This window comes from Schistocerca piceifrons, chromosome 11 (assembly GCF_021461385.2).
Source record: "Schistocerca piceifrons isolate TAMUIC-IGC-003096 chromosome 11, iqSchPice1.1, whole genome shotgun sequence".
Classification (NCBI taxonomy): Eukaryota; Metazoa; Arthropoda; class Insecta; order Orthoptera; family Acrididae; genus Schistocerca; species Schistocerca piceifrons.
The window spans coordinates 18,817,955-18,839,974 of NC_060148.1; the positions used below are offsets into that span (position 1 = coordinate 18,817,955).

At 41.5% G+C, this 22,020-nt stretch overlaps 1 protein-coding gene and 1 pseudogene across 1 annotated transcript in view; one reads left to right on the forward strand and one right to left on the reverse strand.

Annotated features, from left to right (window-relative positions):
• Window positions 1–8,272: 8,272 nt before the first annotated feature.
• On the reverse strand, window positions 8,273–8,390 carry LOC124720599 (annotated as a pseudogene).
• Window positions 8,391–14,649: 6,259 nt separating this feature from the next.
• Window positions 14,650–22,020, forward strand: part of LOC124720191 (immunoglobulin domain-containing protein oig-4-like) — a 33,699-nt gene continuing 26,328 nt past the window's right edge. Inside the window, exon 1 of the mRNA XM_047245514.1 lies at window positions 14,650–14,805. The gene's annotated coding sequence lies outside the window, so the exon portion shown is untranslated. The remainder of the gene's footprint in view (window positions 14,806–22,020) is intronic.

Sequence of the window (22,020 nt, forward strand, 5' to 3'; positions counted from 1 at the left end):
ACAGCCGCCCACAATATGAGCACGAAGAGTCTACATTTGGTACCGGGGTTGCGTAGACGAGAGCTTTCAAATGCCCCCATAAATGAAAGTCAAGAGGGTTGAGGTCAGGAGAGCGTGGAGGCCACGGAATTGGTCCGCCTCTACCAATCCGTCGGTCACCGAATCTGTTGTTGAGAAGCGTACGAACACTTCGACTGACATGTGCAGGAGCTCCATCGTGCATGAACCACATGTTGTGTCGTACTTGTAAAGGCACATGTTCTAGCAGCACAGGTGGAGTATCCCGTATGAAATCGTGATAACGTGCTCCATTGAGCGTAGGTGGAAGAACATGGGGCCCAATCTAGACATATCACCAACAATGCCTGCGCAAACGTTCACAGAAAATCTGTGTTTATGACGTGATTGCACAACTGCGTGCGGATTCTCGTCAGCCCACACATGTTGATTGTGAAAATTTTCAATTTGATCACATTGGAATGAAGCCTCATCCGTAAAGAGAACATTTGCACTCAAATGAGGATTGACACATTGTCGGATGAACCATTCGCAGAAGTGTACCCGTGGAGGCCAATCAGCTGCTGATAGTGCCTGCACACGCTGTACACGGTACGGAAACAACTGGTTCTCCCGTAGCACTCTCCATACAGTGACGTGGTCGACGTTACCTTGTACAGCAGCAACTTCTCTGACGCTGACATTAGGATTATCGTCAACTGCACGAAGAATTGCCTCGTCCATTGCAGGTGTCCTCGTCGTTCTAGGTCTTCCCCAGTCGCGAGTCATAGGCTGGAATGTTCCGTGCTCCCTAAGACGCCGATCACTTGCTTCGAACGTCTCCCTGTCGGGACACCTTCGTTCTGGAAATCTGTCTCGATACAAACGTACCTCGCCACGGCTATTGCCCCGTGCTAATCCGTACATCAAATGGGCATCTGCCAACTCCGCATTTGTAAACATTGCACTGACTGCAAAACCACGTTCGTGATGAACACTAACCTGTTGATGCTACGTACTGATGTGCTCGATGCTAGTACTGTAGAGCAATGAGTCGCACGTCAACACAAGCACCGAAGTCAACATTACCTTCCTTCAATTGGGAGAACTGGCGGTGAATCGAGGAAGTACAGTACGTACTGACGAAACTAAAATGAGCTATAACATGGAAATTAAGCGTTTCCGGACACATGTCCACATAACATCTTTTCTTTATTTGTGTGTGAGGAATGTTTCCTGAAAGTTTGGCCGTACCTTTTTGTAACACCCTGTACATGTTCCAAAATCCTGCTGCACATCGACGTTAACGATATGGGCCTATAATTTAGTGGATTACTCCTAGTACCTTTCTTGAATATTTGTGTGACCTGTGCAACTTTCCAGTCTTTGGGTATGGATCTTTCGTCGAGCGACGGTTGTATATGATTGTTAAGTATGAAACTAATGCATCAGCATACTCTGAAAGGAATCTAATTGGTATACAGTGTGGACGAGAAGACTTGCTTTTATTGAGTGATTTAAGTTGCTGCACTAATCCGAGGATATTTACTTCTACGTTACTCATGTGGGCAGCTGTTCTCGATTCGAATTCTGGAATATTTACTACGTCTTCTTTTCTGAATGCATTTCGGAAGGCTGTGTCTAGTAACTCTGCTTTGGCAACACTGTCATCGATAGTATCTCCATTGCTATCGCGCAGGGAAGGCACTGATTGTTTCTTGCCACTGACACATTTCACATACGACCAGAAACTCTTTGGATTTTCTGCCAGGTTTCGAGACAAAGTTTTGTTGTGGAAACTGTTATAAGCATCTCGCATTGGAAGTCCGCGCTAAATTTCGAGCTTCTGTAAATGATCGCCAATCTTGGGATTTAAATTTGCAATGTTTGCTTTGTTGTTTCTGCAACAGTATTCTAACCCGTTTTGTGTACCAAGGAGGATCAGCTCCGTCGTTTGTTAGTTTATTTGGTATAAATCTCTCAATTGCTGCCGATACTATTTCCTTGAATTTGTGCCACATCTGGTCTACACTTGTATTATTAATCTGGAATGAGTGTTGATTGTCTCTCATGAAGGCGTCAAGTGAATTTTCATCTGCTTTTTTTAATAGGTGTATTTTTCGCTTATTTTTACATTACAGTTACGCGTTTAGGCTGTGTACTTAACATAACTTTATGGTGACTAGTGGCTGTATGTGAACATTATTGGTACTGCATATGAAATTTCTGTGTCTGACGTATCTGCGTGCATTATTACGTAGTCTGAATGCAATCCTCATGAACAAAACGCATCTGAACTATCACATGTGAATTATCTCAACACGTTGACCTCTAATTCAAAACACATTTACAACCACTGAACTATGTAACATCAGAAGATGAATGTAATCATACAAGGGGATGAGGGAAGGTCCCCAAGGGTGGGATCGAAATTTTTGAAACCATTTATAAGTTCCCGTATTTAAGGTCCCAGGAATCACATCTCGCAGCCATTCACCCTGGTGGGCCCCCGTTTGCAAGTAACCGACGAAAGAAAAATTCAGAATTCCGTACGATACAGTAGTGTTGTAAAAATGACTAGTATCGCCTGTAGTCGAAATTCGACTAATTGTGTTTGTAAAACAATGAAAGTTCATTATTTTAAATAATTAACTGGAACTTATTAGTATGTAGATTCTTAGTTCTCAGTTGAACTCTACCTTCCAAACCACAATAGAGTTCCCAGAATATGATTTTTCCCTCTGCAGTAGAGTGTGCGCTGATATGAAACTTCCTGGCAGATTAAAACTGTGTGCCGGACCGAGACTCGAACTCGGAACCTTTGTCTTTCACGTGTAGGTGCCCTACTGTCTGAGCTACCCAAGCACGACTCATGTTCAGTCCTCACCACTTCTACCAGTACCTCCTCTCCTACCTTCCAAACACAAAAGACGCAAGTAATCTTAATAGCCCATCAGAAATTAATAAGTTCAGATTTCCGCGAACGGCTACCTCCTATTCTGCTCGACGGTACTCCAATACCATATCAGAAAACAGTGAAGAACTTGGGTGTAACTTTGGATGAGCATCTCAACTGGGCGGAGAATACAGTCGCAGTGTGCCGAAAGACGTCTGCTTGTCTCTACGCTCTCAAAAAGTTTCGGAACATGTTTCCACAGGACTTGAAACGCCAGCTCGTGCAAGCACTCGTTCTACCGAACCTTCACTATTGTGACGTGATTCAACAAGGCACGAGTAGTGAAAACAAAAGACGGCTAGAGCTAACCATGAATGCCTGTGTGCGTTACACCTGCAAAATCCGCCGATACGATCATGTTAGTGCTTCATACTCCGAGCTAGGGTGGCTGCGGCCGGACAAATTGCGTGACTACCACACTCTATGTCTACTCCACCGACTCCTCGTCGCGCAAGCACCCCAGTACCTTGCTTCAGAGATTAAAAACCTGTCATTCCATCATAATCGAAACACGAGGTCACTCTTATTTGGTATCCTAACTGTGCCCACTCACAAAACAAAAACTTTTGCAAACTCCTTCTCAGTTGCCGCTGTCCGCCTCTGAAACAAACTGCCCCTTACCTTGCGCAAAATTCAATCTCCTGCTGCTTTTAAGAAGAAGTTGAAGCATTTCCTACTATCATCCTCATAAAGTTCTCGACAAAATTAATGTACAAGGCCAATCCTCTCATCTGTCAAAGCTAGCGTCTCGTATCTTGCTCCTGAGATGGCTTCCTCTTCATCTATCTCTATTAGCCACGCAATCACCTCTTCCTTTACATTTCCTTAATTATGTTTCATAATGTCTCTCTATTCTTCTCCTCCTTCACCATGAGTCTCCCTCATACTCCCTGCTGCCAGCACTCCTATCTAAAATCTGTCTCTTCAATAATGTCTAATTATAACAGTACTTATGATCTAAGAATATAAACTCTATATGTATGTATTTTTCCAGGTGTACCTTTCTAATTGTTTATTTCACTTTTTGTACTAGATGTAGTTTAACATGCCTACTAAAATACATTAATGTAAAATAAGTAGAATGCCTGGTTAGATGTAAGAGAGGGCCTGATGGCCCTAATCTTGCCACGTTAAATAAATAAATAAACACACAGTTTTAATCTGCCAGGAAGTTTCAACAATGTTATCATTATCATTACCCACATTATTCCTATTATTTTGCAACACCAAACTTCAATCTCTCTAGCTCCTCGTCTTTCAGTCCGACCCGTTAATGTTGTTTCATGAGGCACAGCCTAAATTATATTAAGGGATGCCGTAGTTACTAAAAATGAAGAAACTGAAAGTTCGAGCTCACTTCAGTTTTCATGGTAACAATACTAACCCTAAAAACGACGACAATAAATAACGTTATGCACACTGTGTTGCCCCCGATAGCTTCGTTGCTATGATGTTATGTTTTCCACCGCCGACAACAGTAACGAGCTAGGAGTTGCGGCACTGTAGCTGCGCGATATGCAAAAGTTACTGCACGTGAACAATCTGCACACATTTAAGCATAAACATCCCTAGAAAGCGATTTTATGAAATATTGTTACTTTTGTAGTGTTGGCAGAAGAGCCAACACTGTGTTGTTAGAGGAGGCCGAAATGCACGCGTTTAAATACACGCAGACCGGCGTGAGGTCTGGAACAGGACAATGTCTTGAGAATTGCAATAAAGTACGAAAATCTTGTAATACTTAACTTTAATCCATAATCGGTGTACATCGCTCGTTACGGTACATGCTAACTGGGGCGAGTGCTAGTAAGTCTCTCTAGACCTGCCGTGTGGTGCCGCTCGGTCTGCTATCACTGACAGTGGCGACACGTGGGTCCGACATATACTAGCGGACCGCGGCCGATTTAAAGGCTACCACCTAGCAAGTGTGGTGTCTGGCGGTGACACCACAACTTTCGTATATCATTTCTATATTACTGAAATATTTCTATATTATTCCAATAATTCCTTCATTACTCTTGTATTCTTGGATCATCTGAAGTGCGTCCTTGATAAAATGACTTGAAATATAACTTTGTGTTGCAAATTAAGTTTCGCTTATGGCACCTCAATGTGAAAGCCTTTCTATCACGTACAGCAATCTCTGATGCGAAATGATTTCCGTTAAAAAACTATAAATTCATCAGGTTGCTTCACTCTACGTTTAAATACACAGCTCAGTAAAACAGTTGCATTACCGCTATGAATGCCCACATTCTTATTACTTTCCCTACGCAAAAATTGTCTCTGTCTAGCTCTGTGTCTTTCAGTCCGACCCATTATCGTTCTCCTTTCAAGCCTAGCTGAAAGTAAATATAATCAGACGTCGTAGATATTCAGAATGAAGAAATTAAAGACTAGCAACTTACTTAAGATATTCTGATAAAAGTGGCAAATGACCGTAAAGTTATTGTTACAGCAAAATAAGCAAAATAACGACGCCAATATAGAACGTTATTTACAGATTTCGTTACTACTATATCTTTATTTCTACTGCTGCCAACATCATCGACCTAGCAGCTGTCGCACTGTAACACCTGGTATGCGTGTGTTATTGCAAATGATCTATGTAAACATGAACGTCTCCAGAACGCCAGTTCACAAAACGTTGTTACTTTCGTGTGTCATTTATACCACAGCAGCTGATGGATACGTAGAACAAAAGTTGGTAGAACGCGAAGTTCATGTATTGGAGATTTTAATGCAGGATTGAGAAGGTATCATCAAATTTACGAATATGAAATTAACTACTTCCTTTCACCTCTCTGAACGGCTATGTATATACATTTTTTTCTTTGTGCGCATCGATGGGAAAGTCCCTTTCGAATTATATCAACTTCATTGGCCTCCTTGTGTAATTAATATTAAAAATCGGTACTTCAATTTCCCTGTTCACCTATAAATATTATGATACAAGTAGACACAGCAATGTTGTGGTGGCATAATGGTTAAAGTGCATTACAGATGTACAAATGTCAGGCGCTTCCAAATTTTTTATTTTCATTTCTTTGTGGAAGTGATTTTAATCATTATATTCATTCCATTAACTGGTTTAAATGTTTTTTTTTTTTACATTTCTCATCCTCTGACAATTCATTTTATTTTTCATTTTAACCATGTCACTTGCTATAATTTTGTCCTCCAATATTCTTTTTTCATTTGAAATCTTGTGCATATCAAATTTCGTATTAACTTTGATTTAATTTCTTCTGTTTTGTCATTTTATATTTTCGTCCATGTTATTGCTTTCTTTATTAATATTCTTCATGTTCCTTCAATTTCCTTTTATTTATAATCCCTTCTTTCGTTTAAATCTTCATCTGCATTTTTCTAGTCCACAGTCCAACAGCAATTTATGTTTCAAATGTTTGTATAACTGTTAAATCTTCGTATGACAGTTGCCACTGAAAAAAAATGTACATCCATTAATGAAAAATACATTTTTACACCATTCCACAGCCAATGTAAATAGATTATTTCGTCTTTTTATTTTTAATCGAGAGACGGGCGTTTTCAAACGTTTAGATATTGTGATAGATAAATAAAAATAATTAAAATCACATGCACAAAGATTTTAGTCATTCTTTTTTCACAACGAAATAAGGGGGAATGAAACTGTTAATACGATGATTAAAATTTTTAAAAACTGCATTCAAACAAATTAATTCAGTGAAAATAACGATGAAAGTCATTCTGATAAAGATTTGTAAATAAAAGATTTTAAAGCACGTGACGATATTCGTACCCACAATCTCCAGTACATCAGGAACATACTTTAACGGTTCAGCCACAACACTGCTCTGTGTACTCTAATCAATACTTCAGAACCTCGAATATCACGCAAAATTTTCTGAATTCTTCTTTCGGCGATTTCTCGCAAATAAGAGTGAATGGCTACAGGATGTGATACCTGGGACCTTAACCTACACCAGCGTTCAGATCATTTCGTTAATTCCATTCCGCGCCTAGAGACTTCTTGTTAGCGGATAATCACTGTACCCTAGCAAGGAGTGATCTGAAACGGTGCAATAGACTTTTTAAAATTATCTTTACGGTGATGTAGGTTGCCATCCTAGGTTTCACACACTGGAGCCATTCACCCTGGTGGACTCTCGTTTGCGAATAATTGACGACAAACAAAATTCGGAATACCGTGCGACACACAGTAGCGTTAGAAAAGTTACAAGTTGTTTCGTTATATGGTATAATGAATAGGATAACAGACTTGAAGGCGAGAGGTTGGGAGTACGAATCTCATCAGGTGGAGTAAGTTTCTTTTACTTTTAAATCTTTCTGGAAATGACTTTCATCGTCATTTTTATTCAATTAAGTTATTTAAATGTAATTTTTTAATTCCATACTCATGTCAAATAATTGTAATCATAACAACTTCCTCATTTGCTCTCATTTTTCTTCCTGGCTTTCTTTCTCCACTTGAAATCTTTATTTATGTGTTCTTAATTAATTATATGTATTAATTTCGATTTAATTTGTCTTGTTTTTTCGGCCACATTGTTGAGTTCGTTATATCTGTTTCTGATTTCGCTTGAATTTAGTTTTACCTATACATACCCGCCTTTCATTTAAATTTTCATCTGCGTTGTTTTGTCCATAGTGGCGTACGTAACTGTGCAAAAAAATGCACATCTGGTAAAAAAAATGCATTTTTCACACCATTGCGCAAATACTAACAGATTATTTAGTCTTCATTTATTAACTGATGGATGGGAATTTTGAAATAATTGAATATAATAATAGACAAATATAGTGAAATACGTATTAAAAAAAATTCCGGCCGGCCGCGGTGGTCTCGCGGTTGTAGGTGCTCAGTCCGAAACCGCGCGACTGCTACGGTCGCAGGTTCGAGTCCTGCCTCGGGCATGAATGTGTGTGATGTCCTTAGGTTAGTTGGGTTTAAGTAGTTCTAAGTTCTAGGGGACTGATGACCGCAGCTGTTAAGTCCCATAGTGCTCAGAGCCATTTAAACCATTTGAACCAAAAAAATTCCGACTGGAAAAAGAATTGTATAAAGAGAAACTGAAACAAATGAAGAAGAAATTCACAATGATGTGTCAAAAGCCACTCCGCCGTCAGGCCACGAGTGGCCTACTGGGACCATCCGACCGCCGTGTCATCCTCAGTGGAGTATGCGGATAGGAGGGGCGTGTGGTCAACACACCGCTCTCCCGGTCGTTAAGATGGTATTCTTGACCAGAGCCGCTACTATTTGGTCGAGTAGCTCCTCAATTGGCATCACGAGGCTGAGTGCACCCCCAAAAAGGGCAACAGCGCATGGCGGCCTGAATGGTCACCCATCCAAGTGCCGACCACGCCCGACAGCGCTTAACTTCGGTGATCTCACGGGAACCGGTGTATCCACTGCGGCAAGGCCGCTGCCCAATGATAGTCAAACAGTAAAGGGGATAGAAATAAAAAATTACATTGAAACCAATTAATCGAATAACAATAACGATGGAAGTAATTTCGACAAAGGATTTAAAAATAAAAAGAATATGTGCACATGATGAGAATCGAACCCACTACCACCTACATGTGAAGCTGTTATCCTAGCCATTATACCACACAAAGAGCCCGTAACGCACAATTCTTATAACGACACTGAGTAGTACAGAAAATTCCGTTTCTTTTTCGCCAGTTACTCGCAAACGAGGATCCACTAGGGTGAATGGCTGGGATGTTGACCTACATCAACGCACAGATAGTTTCAGAAATTCGATCGCACCTCTGCGGACCTTGCATGAGGGCTTAATGAAAAATAAGGAATAAATGCAACAATTTTAGCAGCTGTGTGCCCGGTTACGAAGTCTCGTAACCGGTTGGCCCTGAGTAGTATTAGCACGCAATGTGACTGCATAAAATAAAAATAAAGAATGACAAGAAATTTCCATTAACACAATTGATTAATTAAGTCCCCTGCAACTATAAAAGCTACGAAACAACAAAGCACAAGTGTAACTGTTCTGTGTGTGGTATTGTGACTCAACGTACATGTATCTGGCTCGGTTCTTCCTCAATAAGGCAAGATATTTTAAACACCATTTATAATGAACTAATTGAAAAACCAGAAATACTATAATTGCACATAGAAACCAGAATTACAAGTCTAATACATGAACACGAGCCAGATGCTTTGTTGACTGTACGTGAGACCAAGAGGCATTGTCATTAAATAAATCTGTAATACTTTTTTTTTTACCTCAATATACAGGGTGAGTCACCTAACGTTACCGCTGGATATATTTTGTAAACCACATCAAATACTCACGAATCTATTCCACAGACCGAACGTGAGGAGAGGGGCTGGTGTAATTGGTTAATACAAACCATACAAAAATGCACGGAAGTATGTTTTTTAACACAAACCTACGTTTTTTTAAATGGAACCATGTTAGTTTTGTTAGCACATCTGAACATATAAACAAATACGTAATCAGTGCCGTTTGTTGCATTGTAAAATGTTAATTACATCCGGAGATATTGTAACCTAAAGTTGACGCTTGAGTACCACTCCTCCGCTGTTCGATCGTACACACGTGGTTTCCGTTTCCAATTACGGAGTGGAATAGAGTGTGTCCCGACATGTCAGGCCAATAGATGTTCAATGTGGTGGCCGTCATTTGCTGCACACAATTGCAATCTCTGGCGTAATGAATGTCGTACACGCAGCAGTATATATGGTGTAATGTTGCCGAAGGCTGCCACAATACGTTGTTTCATATCCTCTGGGGTTGTAGGAACATCACGGTACACATTCTCCTTTAACGTACCCCACAGAAAGAAGTCGAGAGGTGTAAGATCAGGAGAACGGGCTGGCCAATTTATGCGTCCTCCACGTCCTATAAAACGCCCGTCGAACGTGTACCTCACCCCTCATGGTAATGTACTTGTGCGTCAGTGAAAAAGACAAATAAATGGTGTTAGCATGTGGACGTAATGTGCTGTTCCAGTCTCTTCTGTACCTAAGGTCCATCACCGTTCCCTTTGGATCCCTACGTAATTCGGTGCTCTCCGATACACACGATCGAACAGCGGAGGAGTGGTACTCAAGCGTCAACTTTAGGTTACAATATCTCCGGATGTAATTAACATTTTACAATGCAACAAACGGCACTGATTACGTATTTGTATATATGTTCAGATGTGCTAACAAAACTAATGGGGTTCCATTTAAAAAAACGTAGGTTTGTGTTAAAAAACATACTTCCGTGCATTTTTGTATGGTTTGTATTAACCAATTACACTAGCCCCTCTCCTCACGTTCGGTCTGTGGAATCGATTCGTCAGTATTTGATGTGGTTTACGAAATATATCCAGCGGTAATGTTAGGTGACTCACCCTGTATATTGACGAAAAATACACTGTGATAATTGCAACATCTTCCATCTATACATTACACCAACTGAACAGCATCTACTCTCTCGCCCAACAGAACAACAACTTCCCTCGACAACCTCTGAACTACTACTGCACCAGTGGAGGCGGCGGAATAATAATCTTTGGCGCAATCTCTGGCGCTGTGACTCAGTGTAGCCACCTTTCAACCTCTCCTTGTAAGTGCATAAATAATGTTCAACTCTGGTTCTGATAATAATTTTGGGTTACCTGTGCGGCAACTGATAAACAGCTATGCCTTGGAACTGCCTGCCTAAAACACATCCCACTACTTTGCGTTTAGTTAATCTTGTGACGTGCAACGCAAAGACATTGTGCCAGCTTAACATACAGTTAAGAATCGGATCTCGCGAACTGCTATACGAGACCAAAATACTTTACAATATAAAGTTTCGAATAGCAACTGGGATGTGGAGGCTTGATGTCGATTAATTTGAAAAAAAAAAAAACTAATTGCACTTTTGGTTTATGTTTGACGTACTTACTTATACTGGCCACAATAAGCACAGTCGCTCCTTGACCTCTCTCACTCCACCCCTCTGCACCTTCCCATCGCCTGCCTCTTCATCTCTCAGTCACATTATCTGCGTGTCTCCCACGGTATTATCCTTCTATCTCGTTCTCGACCGTCCTAGTGGTCTCCTTCCTTCGGATTCTCCATCCATTACAGTCTTTATTACCATGTTCTCCCCCCTTCGCCTCACATGTCCGTACTTTTCACACTCTGCAACCAGGGTCCTCTCAATTATTTGCTGGATGTATTCCAGTCTCTGTTTTCCTCTGCAGTTGTCGCCCTCTACAGCTCCCTCTAGTACCGTAGAAACTCATTCCCTCATATCTTCACAGATCTATCAACCCGTTCCTTCTCCTTTCCACATGTTCCTTCCCTCTCTGATTCTCCGCACAACCTCCTCATTCCTTACCTTATCAGTCTACCTTCGATTCTCCTCTGTTCCAGTTTTCCCGCACTCCATGTTCCACTACCATAAAATGCTGTGTTCCAGATGTACATTTCCAAAAATGTCTTCATCAACTTAAGGCCTGTGTCTGATACTAGTAAACATCTCTTTTTGTCAGTGCTAGTCTGCTTTTTATGTCCACCTTGCTCCGTCATTGGTTATTTTGCTGGCTAGGTAGCAGAATTCCTTAACTTCATCTACTTTGTGACCATCAATCCTGATGTTAAGTTTCTCATTGTTTTCATTCCTGCTATTTCTCATTACTTTCATCTTTTTCGATTCACTCCCAATCCATATTCCGTACTCGTGATATTATTCCTAAAGTTCCTGCCCCTGATAGAGGCATTAAATTTGCTCTCTTCACCCATACGTTCTCTCCTATGTATTTAATAGTGGAATTCCTCTTGCCCTCAAAATGGTGACGCCGTTGCTTTGAGTTTCACTGTAGTTTGTTTAAATTTTTCTGCCATTTCTTTTTAGATTTCTTCATATTTTTCCTGCAGTCATTTCGCTCTGACTTCCTCACATTTCCTATTTATTTGATTCGTAAGTGGCTTGGATTGCTGTGTTACTTTTTCCAGAACATTTTCGTCTTTCCCTCTTTCGTCGACTAATTGCAGAATTTTTTTCTGTTACTCATGGTTCCTTAGTAATCACCTGCTTTGTATCTATATTTGTCTCTCCGTCTTCTGTGATGCGGTTTTCAGATTTCACCAGTTACGATATTTAATTATAGAATGAAACAACGTCCTCAAATTAGTAACCAAAAGTATTAATTGTCCAGTCAAAACGATATTTTAATGCCAAAAACATTAGAAGACAAGCTACAGGATCAAAAAATAATGAGCATGCCGCATGCGTGAAGAAATGTTGTGATCCTATAGTATATTGTAAATCTTTTTAATTTTTTAGTTACTTTCGTTTTTTGTGTTAGGCTTTCAATTTATGAAAAATTTTCACATTTTATGTCACATAAGCAATGTTGTCCTCCATACCCGGATATTTTCATTACACAGTCTTAGTTTCGACTATTACAGCAATTAATTGCACAGTGAAACGAAAGGCTCAAATTTGTGCCTAAAAGTGCCAAAAAAATCAAATGGCTCTGAGCACTATGGGACTTAACATCTGAGGTCGTCAGTCCCCTAGACTCAGAACTACTTAAACCTAACTAACCTAAGGACAGCCGGCCGGGGTGGCCGAGCGGCTCTAGGCGCTACAGTCTGGAACCGCGCGACAGCTACGGTCGCAGGTTCGAATCCTGCCTCGGGCATGGATGTGTGTGATGTCCTTAGGTTAGTTAGGTTTAAGTAGTTCTAAGTTCTATGGGACTGATGACCTCAGATATCAAGTCCCATAGTGCTTAGAGCCATTTGAAACATTTGAACCTAAGGACATCACACACATCCATGCCTGAGGCAGGATTCGAACCTGCGACCGTAGCGGTCCCGCGGTACCAGACTGAAGAGCTACAACCGCTCGGCAACAGCAGCCGGCTAAAAGTGTCAGTTGTGTCCTCAGAATAACATATTAATTATAAGAATGCTTAAAAGACAAACGATAGGATAAGAAAGTACTAATGTATCGGGTACAAGAATAAATGCTGTGGTCGTATATTACATTATAAACAGCGTTGGAAATTCGTAGCAGATTAGAAATGCGAATGAAATCTGGCATCTTTGCCTTTCATCGGCATGCGCTAAGACAGTTCGAGTGGTAGAGCAAAAGACAAAGGTCCCGAGTTCGAGAACCAGTCTAGCACAGAGTTTGAATCTGTCGTGGAGTTCCAATTCAATGCACGCTACGCTGGAAAATCAAAATTCGTTCTGGACGTTATAAACGTCAGTCTAAGGTGGTAACCCTCCAATATATACAGGGCTATTACAAATGATTGGAGCGATTTCATAAATTCACTGTAGCTCCATTCATTGACATATGGTCACGACACACTACAGATACGTAGAAAAACTCATAAAGTTTTGTTCGGCTGAAGCAGCACTTCAGGTTTCTGCCGCCAGAGCGCTCGAGAGCGCAGTGAGACAAAATGGCGACAGGAGCCGAGAAAGTGTATGTCGTGCTTGAAATGCACTCACATCAGTCAGTCATAACAGTGCAACGACACTTCAGGACGAAGTTCAACAAAGATCCACCAACTGCTAACTCCATTCGGCGATGTTATCCGCAGTTTAAAGCTTCTGGTTGCCTCTATAAGGGGAAATCAACGGGTCGGCCTGCAGTGAGCGAAGAAACGGTTGAACGCGTGCGGGCAAGTTTCACGCGTACCCCGCGGAAGTCGACGAATAAAACAAGCAGGGAGCTAAACGTACCACAGCCAACGGTTTGGAAAATCTTACGGAAAAGGACATCACGCACAGCCATGCCCGAGGCAGAATTCGAACGTGCGACCGTAGCGGTCGCGCGGTTCCAGACTGTAGCGCCTAGAAACGCTCGGCCGCTCCGGCCGGCTTGGAGGAGTAAGTTCTGTTATTATTACATTGGACAGTATTATTATATTTATCCTTTTTGCGAACATTATTCTATTATTTTATCTATTAGTGTAGATGTTTAAATAAGTGACATATTGAAACAATGTCCTCAAATTACTAACCAAACTTTTCAAGTGCCAACTATGAATTACATGTTAACGCCAGAAACCTGGACAGAAAAGTTATGTGATCAAAAAACATATGCGATCGCGATCTACAATAAGTACTGGTATCGTATATTGCAGTTATGAGCTAAGTGGTTGCATGTGACCTGGATAAAAACGAAACTACATTCTCTCTCGCAAGATAGGCCGAACAATTTTCATCTTCCAGAATGAGATTTTCACTCTGCACTCTCGGAGTGTGCGCTGATATGAAACTTCCTGGTAGATTAAAACTGTGTGCCGGCCCGAGACTCGAACTCAGGACCTTTGCCAACTGAAAATTACATGTTAATGTCAAAAACCTGGACAGAAAAGATATATGATCAAAAAATATAAGCGTATCGGGATCTTCAATAAGTACTGGTATCGTATATTACACTTATGAGCTAAGTGGTCGCATGTGACCTGGATAAAAACGAAACCACATTCTGTCTCGCGCAGGATAGGCTAAACAATTTTCATCTTGTCCCAGTAGCGCAAGGGCAGATTCGGTGGGAAGGGAAGTGCTGGAGGTTGAGCAACACGTGAGTGGCGAGGTGGTGGGGGAGCGATGATAGCACCTGGCCCCTTCCCCCCGCAGGCACAACTGCGTCGTGGGCCACGTGGAGGGGGTAAGCGGGCTCAGTTGCAGCCGGGTCAGAGGCCCGAGTATCACTGCACGCCCACCGGCAGCTGCGCAGGCTTAAAGGCGGCCATCCGTCCAACCACCTGGTCAACCGCCAACCACCGGACGCGCGCCGCCTGCCCCATATAACCACGCCGGTTGCAGTTGGGCGGGACATCTGTGGAAGGTAAACGCCAGGTCTCGCGTCCACCGGTTCGCCTCGAAACCATCGTAGGCACCCGTGTATATGGCGCTTCGGCAGGAACAGGAAATACGAGATTTTTAGGAGGTCCTAGTGTAGACTAACTCGAAGAAAACATTCCATATCCGAGGGCGACACTGAAAACTTTTGGAAAAATCGGACAAGTACATACTCGTATATATGCAATACCAACACTGTGTTAGTAATAGGATCAGTAACTCAATTCATATTTGTTATTGTTGTTGTGGTCTTCAGTCCTGAGGAGGCTGGTTTGATGCAGCTCCTATCCTGTGCAAGCTGCTTCATCTCCCAGTGCCTACTGCAGCCTACATCCTTCTGAATCTGCTTGGTGTACTCATCTCTTGGTCTCCCTCTGCGATTTTTACCCTCCACGTTGCCCTCCAGTGCTAAATTGGTGATCCCTTGATGCCTCAGAACATGTCCTACCAACCGATCCCTTCATCTAGTCAAGTTGTGCCATGAACTCCTCTTCTCCCCAATTCTATTCAGTACCTCCTCATTAGTTATGTGATCTACCCATCTAGTCTTCACCATTCTTCTGTAGCAGCACGTTTCGAAAGCTTCTATTCTCTTCTTGTCCAAACTGTTTATCGTCCACGTTTCACTTCCATACATGGCTACACTCCATACAAATGCTTTCAGAAACGACTTCCTGACACATAAATCTATACCCCATATTAATAAATTCCTCTTCTTCAGAAGCGCTTTCCTTGCCATTGCCAGTCTACATTTTATATCCTCTCTACTTCTACCATCATCAGTTATTTTGCTCCCCAAATAGCAAAACACCTTTACTACTTTAAGTGTCTTATTTCCTAATCTACTTCCCTCAGCATCACCCGACTTAATTCGACTACATTCCATTATCCTCGTTTTGCTTTTGTTGATGTTCATCTTACACCCTCCTTTTAAGACAGTGTCCATTCTGTTCAACTGCTCTTCCAAGTCCTTTGCTGTCTCTGACAGAATTACAATGTCATCGGCGGACCTCAAAGTTTTTATTTCTTATACATGGATTTCAATACCTCCTCCAAACTTTTCTTTTGTTTCCTTTACTGCTTGCTCAATATACAGATTGAATAACATAGGGGAGAGGCTACAACCCTGTCTCCCTCCCTTCCCAACCATTGCTTCCCTTTCATGTCCCTCGACTCTTATAACTGCGATCTGCTTTCTGTACAAATTGTAAATAGCCTTTCACTCCCTGTATTTTACCCCTGCCACCTTCAGAATTTGAAAGAGTTTTCCAGTGAACATTGTCAAATGCTTTCTCTAAGTCTACAAATGCTAGGAACGCAGGTTTGCCTTTCCTTAATCTTTCTTCTAAGATAAGTCGTAGGGCCAGTATTGCCTCACGTGTTCCAAAATTTCTACAGAATCCAAACTGATCTTCCCCAATTTCGGCTTCAACCAGTTTTTCCATTCGCCTGTAAAGAATTCGCGTTATTATTTTGCAGCTGTGTCTTATTAAACTGATAGTTCGGTAATTTTCACATCTGTCCACAACTGCTTTTTTTGGGATTGGAATTATTATATTCTTCTTGAAGTCTAAGGGTTAGTTCATTAATTAATGTTTCAAAAAAATGGCTCTGAGCACTATGGGATTTAACATCTATGGTCATCAGTCACCTAGAACTTAGAACTACTTAACCCTAACTAACCCAAGGACAGCACACAACAACCAGTCATCACGAGGCAGAGAAAATCCCTGACCTCGCCGGGAATCGAACCCGGGCGCGGGAAGCGAGAACACTTCCGCACGACCACGAGCTGCGGACAATTAATGTTTCCGTCACAGTCGCATATCATATTTTCATTGCTGACTTGTTCGAAGATTTCATTCTCTAACCATTATCTAAAACAGAAGATACAATACTATTTAGAAACTGGACAGGTGCGATTAGGTCTGACGCTCTGTGGGTACTGTACAAACTTAATTATATGTACACAGACAGGTTATCCATTCTGGGAACAGAGGATCTCGGCAATTTTTGCCTGTTATCAGTACTGATACTAGGAATATAACGATCTCAAAGATTCCAAGACTTTCAAGAGTATTTTAATTTCAGCTTCGAAGTCTGATAACAAATGACGAAAGAAATATTTTTTGAATGTGGTGTAATTACGAATTAACAATTTTCCGAACGTTGCTTCTTGTCAAATCTCACGATTCTACATCTACCCTACAGCTTTTAATGAATGAGTTTGCGAGTATCAAAATATGTGACATAAATGGCCGTATCTTTTGACTTCACTGACTGGGAAGCTTAACAGTTTTACTGCACCATCAAACTATAGATCTCAGTACGTGACGTAACTTTGAACTTGCTACGTCTATTGATCCCTGAAAAAAGGGGTCTTAACAGACAAACGGTTAGGAAGACATTCAGATAACAAATTACAAAATGATGTTTTTTTCGTATGATATAATTAATAATTAACCATTTTCATATTTTTTCTTTTACATGTACAGTGAAACTTTGCTTCTTGCCAAAATTTCATGACTCTAAACCAGCTCGAAATACCCACCAGCTTTCGATAATTGAGTTTCCGAGTATGTGGCGTAAATGGCTGTATCTTTTGACTGCACCGAGTTAGAAGATGGCGTTTATTTTACCGCCAGCATGTGACATAAATCATAAAATTCAACTTGGTACATCTAACCGTTCTCTGATAACAAATTACAAAAAAGAAGTAAGTTCACCTGATATAATTACTAATTAACAATTCTCGGATTTTTTTCCTTTGGTTGTAGTGTGAAATCTTGCTTCTTGGCAAATTTCATGGTTCTAGACCGACGGGAAGCACAGTGTATGTTTTAATGAGTGAGATTGCGAATATCAGAATATGTGACATAAATGGCCATATATTTTGATTGCAGTGGCTTAGAACCTTTACTTTTTTTACGTCGCCAAAGGATCGTAGGCCTTAATATGTGACCTGAATTTCAACTTGATACATCAATCCACGAGGAAAAGGGTTTTGAAGAGTCGCGTAAACAGACGAAGAAGCGTACGGAGAAGGAAGTGATGCAATGAGGGTTCAGTTTTTACCGAATTAAGTACGAAACCCTAAAGACATGAAATACAAAATGTTTAGTTACGTAAATGATTATCAGACGTTCTGCATGCACATATTACAATAGCACGAGACATCTTTTATGACATACTTGCATTTGTAATATATGACTGTACATAATTTTGATGGAATATGTAGTTCATTTCTTACATCAGATTAATATAACAACTGTGATTTGTCTGTACCATGATTCTCTTGGTACGTTTAAAATTCTCTATGCCTCTTTACGTACATTAGAATTTGACAGGCACTTTGAATTCTATTTCGTGTTTTTTTTAATAATATAGCATCTTATAATCTACATCTACGTGATTACTCTGCTATTCACAATAAAGTGCCTGCCAGATTGTAACGGTAACGGTAGGTAACGGTTTGAGATGAATGGAAATGTTCGAAAGTAGTCGCCAATAAAAATATTATTTGCAGCTCTGGCGGAAACCTTAATTCATAACCTATAAACGAGGATCAGTTTTTTAAGGAGTAATTTTTTTCCCAAATATTCCCCTTCAATATGACTCCATTGTCGCATTCGATGAAACAGGTCCTTAAAGCAACAATGCCGCTCTTCCTCTGACTCACCAGAAATCAGCTTTTTACAATGCTCCACTGCTTCATCTGATGATGAAAAAAGTTATTCTGCACATTTTATCTTTGATTTTTGCAAAACAAAGACGTGACAAGGTGTTACTACGGAGACGTATGTTGAAGGGCTCGTGATGTTGACATCCAGAAACGAGGGGCGTTTGAAAAGTACGTGCAAAGTCCGAGAGATGGCTCCACCGGCGCGTAGCGAGGTCATGTTTAGTTAGTAACATCTTTGGAAAGAACGCACACCAAATTTCAGCCATATTGGTCTATTTCTTTGTGTCTGGCATTCGTGTGAATCAAGGAAGTCGAGTAATTGTCAAAAAATGGACGAAAAAAATTTCGTGTGATGACTAAGCATTACTTTATGAAAGGCAAAACGCTTCAGGAGACTGAAGAGAAGCGTGATAAACATTACGGTGACTGCACCTTCGATTAGAACAGTTTACAAGTGGTTTCAAAATTTTCGGAGTGGCCATATAGGCACAAGTAGTGCTGAACGTTCTGGACGCCCTGTGGAGGTTACGACTCCAGAAATCGTTGATAAAATCCGCGATACAGTGATGGATGACAGAAGAGTTAAGATGCGTGAGATTGCTAGTGCTGTGGGCATCTCGAATGAACGGGTACATAATATTTTGCATAAACATTTGGACATGAGAAAGCTATCCGCAAGATGGGTTCTGCGATTGTTCACGCTTGACCAAAAACAGAATCGTGTGAAGTGTTGCAAGGATGGTTTTCAGCTGTTCAGGAAGAATCCACAGGACTTCAAGCGTCGTTTCGTCCCTGTGGATGAAACATGGATACATTACTATGCTCCAGAGACCAAAGGACAATCTAAACGATGGGTTACCGAGGCAGAATAGGCGAAGACCATTCTTTCGACTGGAACGGTTCTGGCGACTGTCTTTTGTGATTCGCAAGGGATAATCCTCATCGATTATCTGGAAAAGGGTAAAACTATTACAGGTGCATATTATTATTGGACCGTTTGAAAATCGAGCTGCAAGAAAAACGCCGGTGATTGGACCGCAAAAAAAATCCTTTTCCATCACAACAATGCACCAGCACACACCTCAGCAGTTGTGATCGCAAAAATAATGGAAATAGGATTCCAACTCGTTTCACATCCCCCCCCCCCCCTATTCTCCAGACTTGACTCCCTCGGAATTTGAAGAAATGCCTGGCGAGACAAAGATTTTATACAAACAAGGAGCTGATTGCAGCAACTAATAGCTATTGTTCAGACTTGGACAATTCCTGTTATTCGGAAAGGATCAACAAATTAGAACAGTGTTGGGCAAAGTGTATAAGTCTAAAAGGAGACTATACCGAAAAATAAAAAAGGTTTACCCAAACACTTAAATAGTTTTTGTTTTTGCACAGACTTTTCAAATGCCCCTCGTACTAGGGTTAGTTTTCTGTATGAGACTGTGCACTGTTGTGACGGAAAATTACTTTTCTTTTGTTTCAGGAACGTTTTAAAAGAAATTGCTGTAACAGACATTTGTATACCAGTCGGCTGTAACAGTACATCTATGTTCTGCTGCTATAGTGACAATATGGCCAGATTAGTAAAAAAATAAAACTAGCAACCATCGTCTTTGGAGCTCTGCGAATACGTTGCTAGGGAAGGAGAATGGTCGAATGCGGTTTATTGGGAGAGTTCTAGGAAAGTGTGGTTCATCTGTAAAGAAGACCGCACATAAGACGCTGGTACAACCTATTCTTGAGTACTGCTCGAGTGTTTGGGATCCGTACCAGGTGAGAATGAAGGAAGACGTCGAAGCAATTCAGAGGCGGGCTGCTAGAGTTTTTACCGGTAGGTTCGAACAACACGTAAGAGCTATGGAGATGCTTGGGGAACTCAAATGGGAATTCCTGGAGGGAAGCCGACGTTCTTTTCGAGAAGCACTATTGAGAAAATTCAGAGATGAGGCGAACGATTCTACTGCCACCGACATACATTGTGCGTAAACACCGCGAGGATAAGACGCGAGAAACAAGGGCTCATACGGACAGTCGTTTTTCCGTCGCTCTGTTTGCGAGTGGAACAGGAAAGGAAATGACGAGTACTGGTACAGGGTACCCTCCGCCACGCACCGTACGGTGGCTTGCGGAGTATCTACGTAGATGTAGATGTAGATGCAGACCTTTGCAAGCTTAGGTTGTGTTCGAAAGGCTGACTGAAAGGACTGAGTGTCCTTTTCGGGATCATGAAGACGAATCCAAGATTCACCAGCAGTAAAGATATTCCAACACAATTCTGAGGTGGCGCCTTGGAAGTTACCAAGATTTTTATCCCAACCAATCAATCAATGGGCTCTTATTTTTGATGGAGGGTCTCTTTATGTCGAACACATGTATGAGAAAGTTATCTCACGGCTGTTGGTGTACAGAGTTTTCCATTGGACCCGTACCAATTGTCAATGTTGCCCGACTAAATTCGAATGACCTCCGTCGGACTTCTTGAAGCATGCTCGTACAGCAGCGAAATTTTCTCCAGTATCTGTAGTTCTTGGGCGTCCTTCACGAAATGCATCTTTTAAAAAAAAGTCGATCTCTTTTGAATTCACTGTAGCAGTTATTAATTGCTGCCTTAGATGAAACTTCTCTGCCAGATGCATTTCTAAGAACGGTCATCACATCTTTTACGAATTATTGACGATTTTCTTGCTTTTTGCGGGGGTCCTACAGCTGTCGCCGCACCCTGCATCTCTGTCGCCAAATGCCTCGATTTCTCCACTCTTCTTCATTCTCTTCTATTCCTTTCTCTCCATCACTTCTCGTACACCCCTTAGCCACACATTTGGTCGTCTACCTCTTCATCGTCTCCTTCGCCATGAAAGTCCTCTCTTGGGCTACCTGTCTTCATCAGTTCTGTTTACATACCCAAACCGTCCCAGCTTTTCTTCTGTTCTATCCGTGATACTACAATGGGTCTGCGTTCTTCCTCTAGTTTCCTCATTTCTTACGCGGTCAAGTCAGGTAATTCTACATCCTCATCTCAATTGGTCCATTTCTGCAGCTCTGAATGGTTCAAATGGCTCTAAGCACTATGGGACTTAACTTCTGAGGTCATCACACCCCTACAACTTAGAACTGCTTAAACCTAACTAACCTAATGACATCACACACATCCATGCCCGAGGCAGGATTCGAACCTACGACCGTAGCGGTCTCGCGGTTCCAGACTGTAGCGCCTAGAACCGCTCGACCACTCCGGCCGGCCAGGTCTAATACACATCCATGCCCGAGGCAGGATTCGAACCTGCGACCGTAGCGGTCTCGCGGTTCCAGACTGTAGCGCCTAGAACCGCTCGGCCCCTCTGGCCGGCCAGGTCTAATTAACTTACGTCCAGAAATACGTGGTTTTTGTGCTGGAGACCATTTATTCAATCGTACTTTGTTACAGAGACTGCGGTCTAATACGCATTGTACAATGGAGCTACAGTTACAGTATGTGTGGTTTCCTCCAAGAGGGTGGTACTGTTCCCCATTAAGTCATGCCCC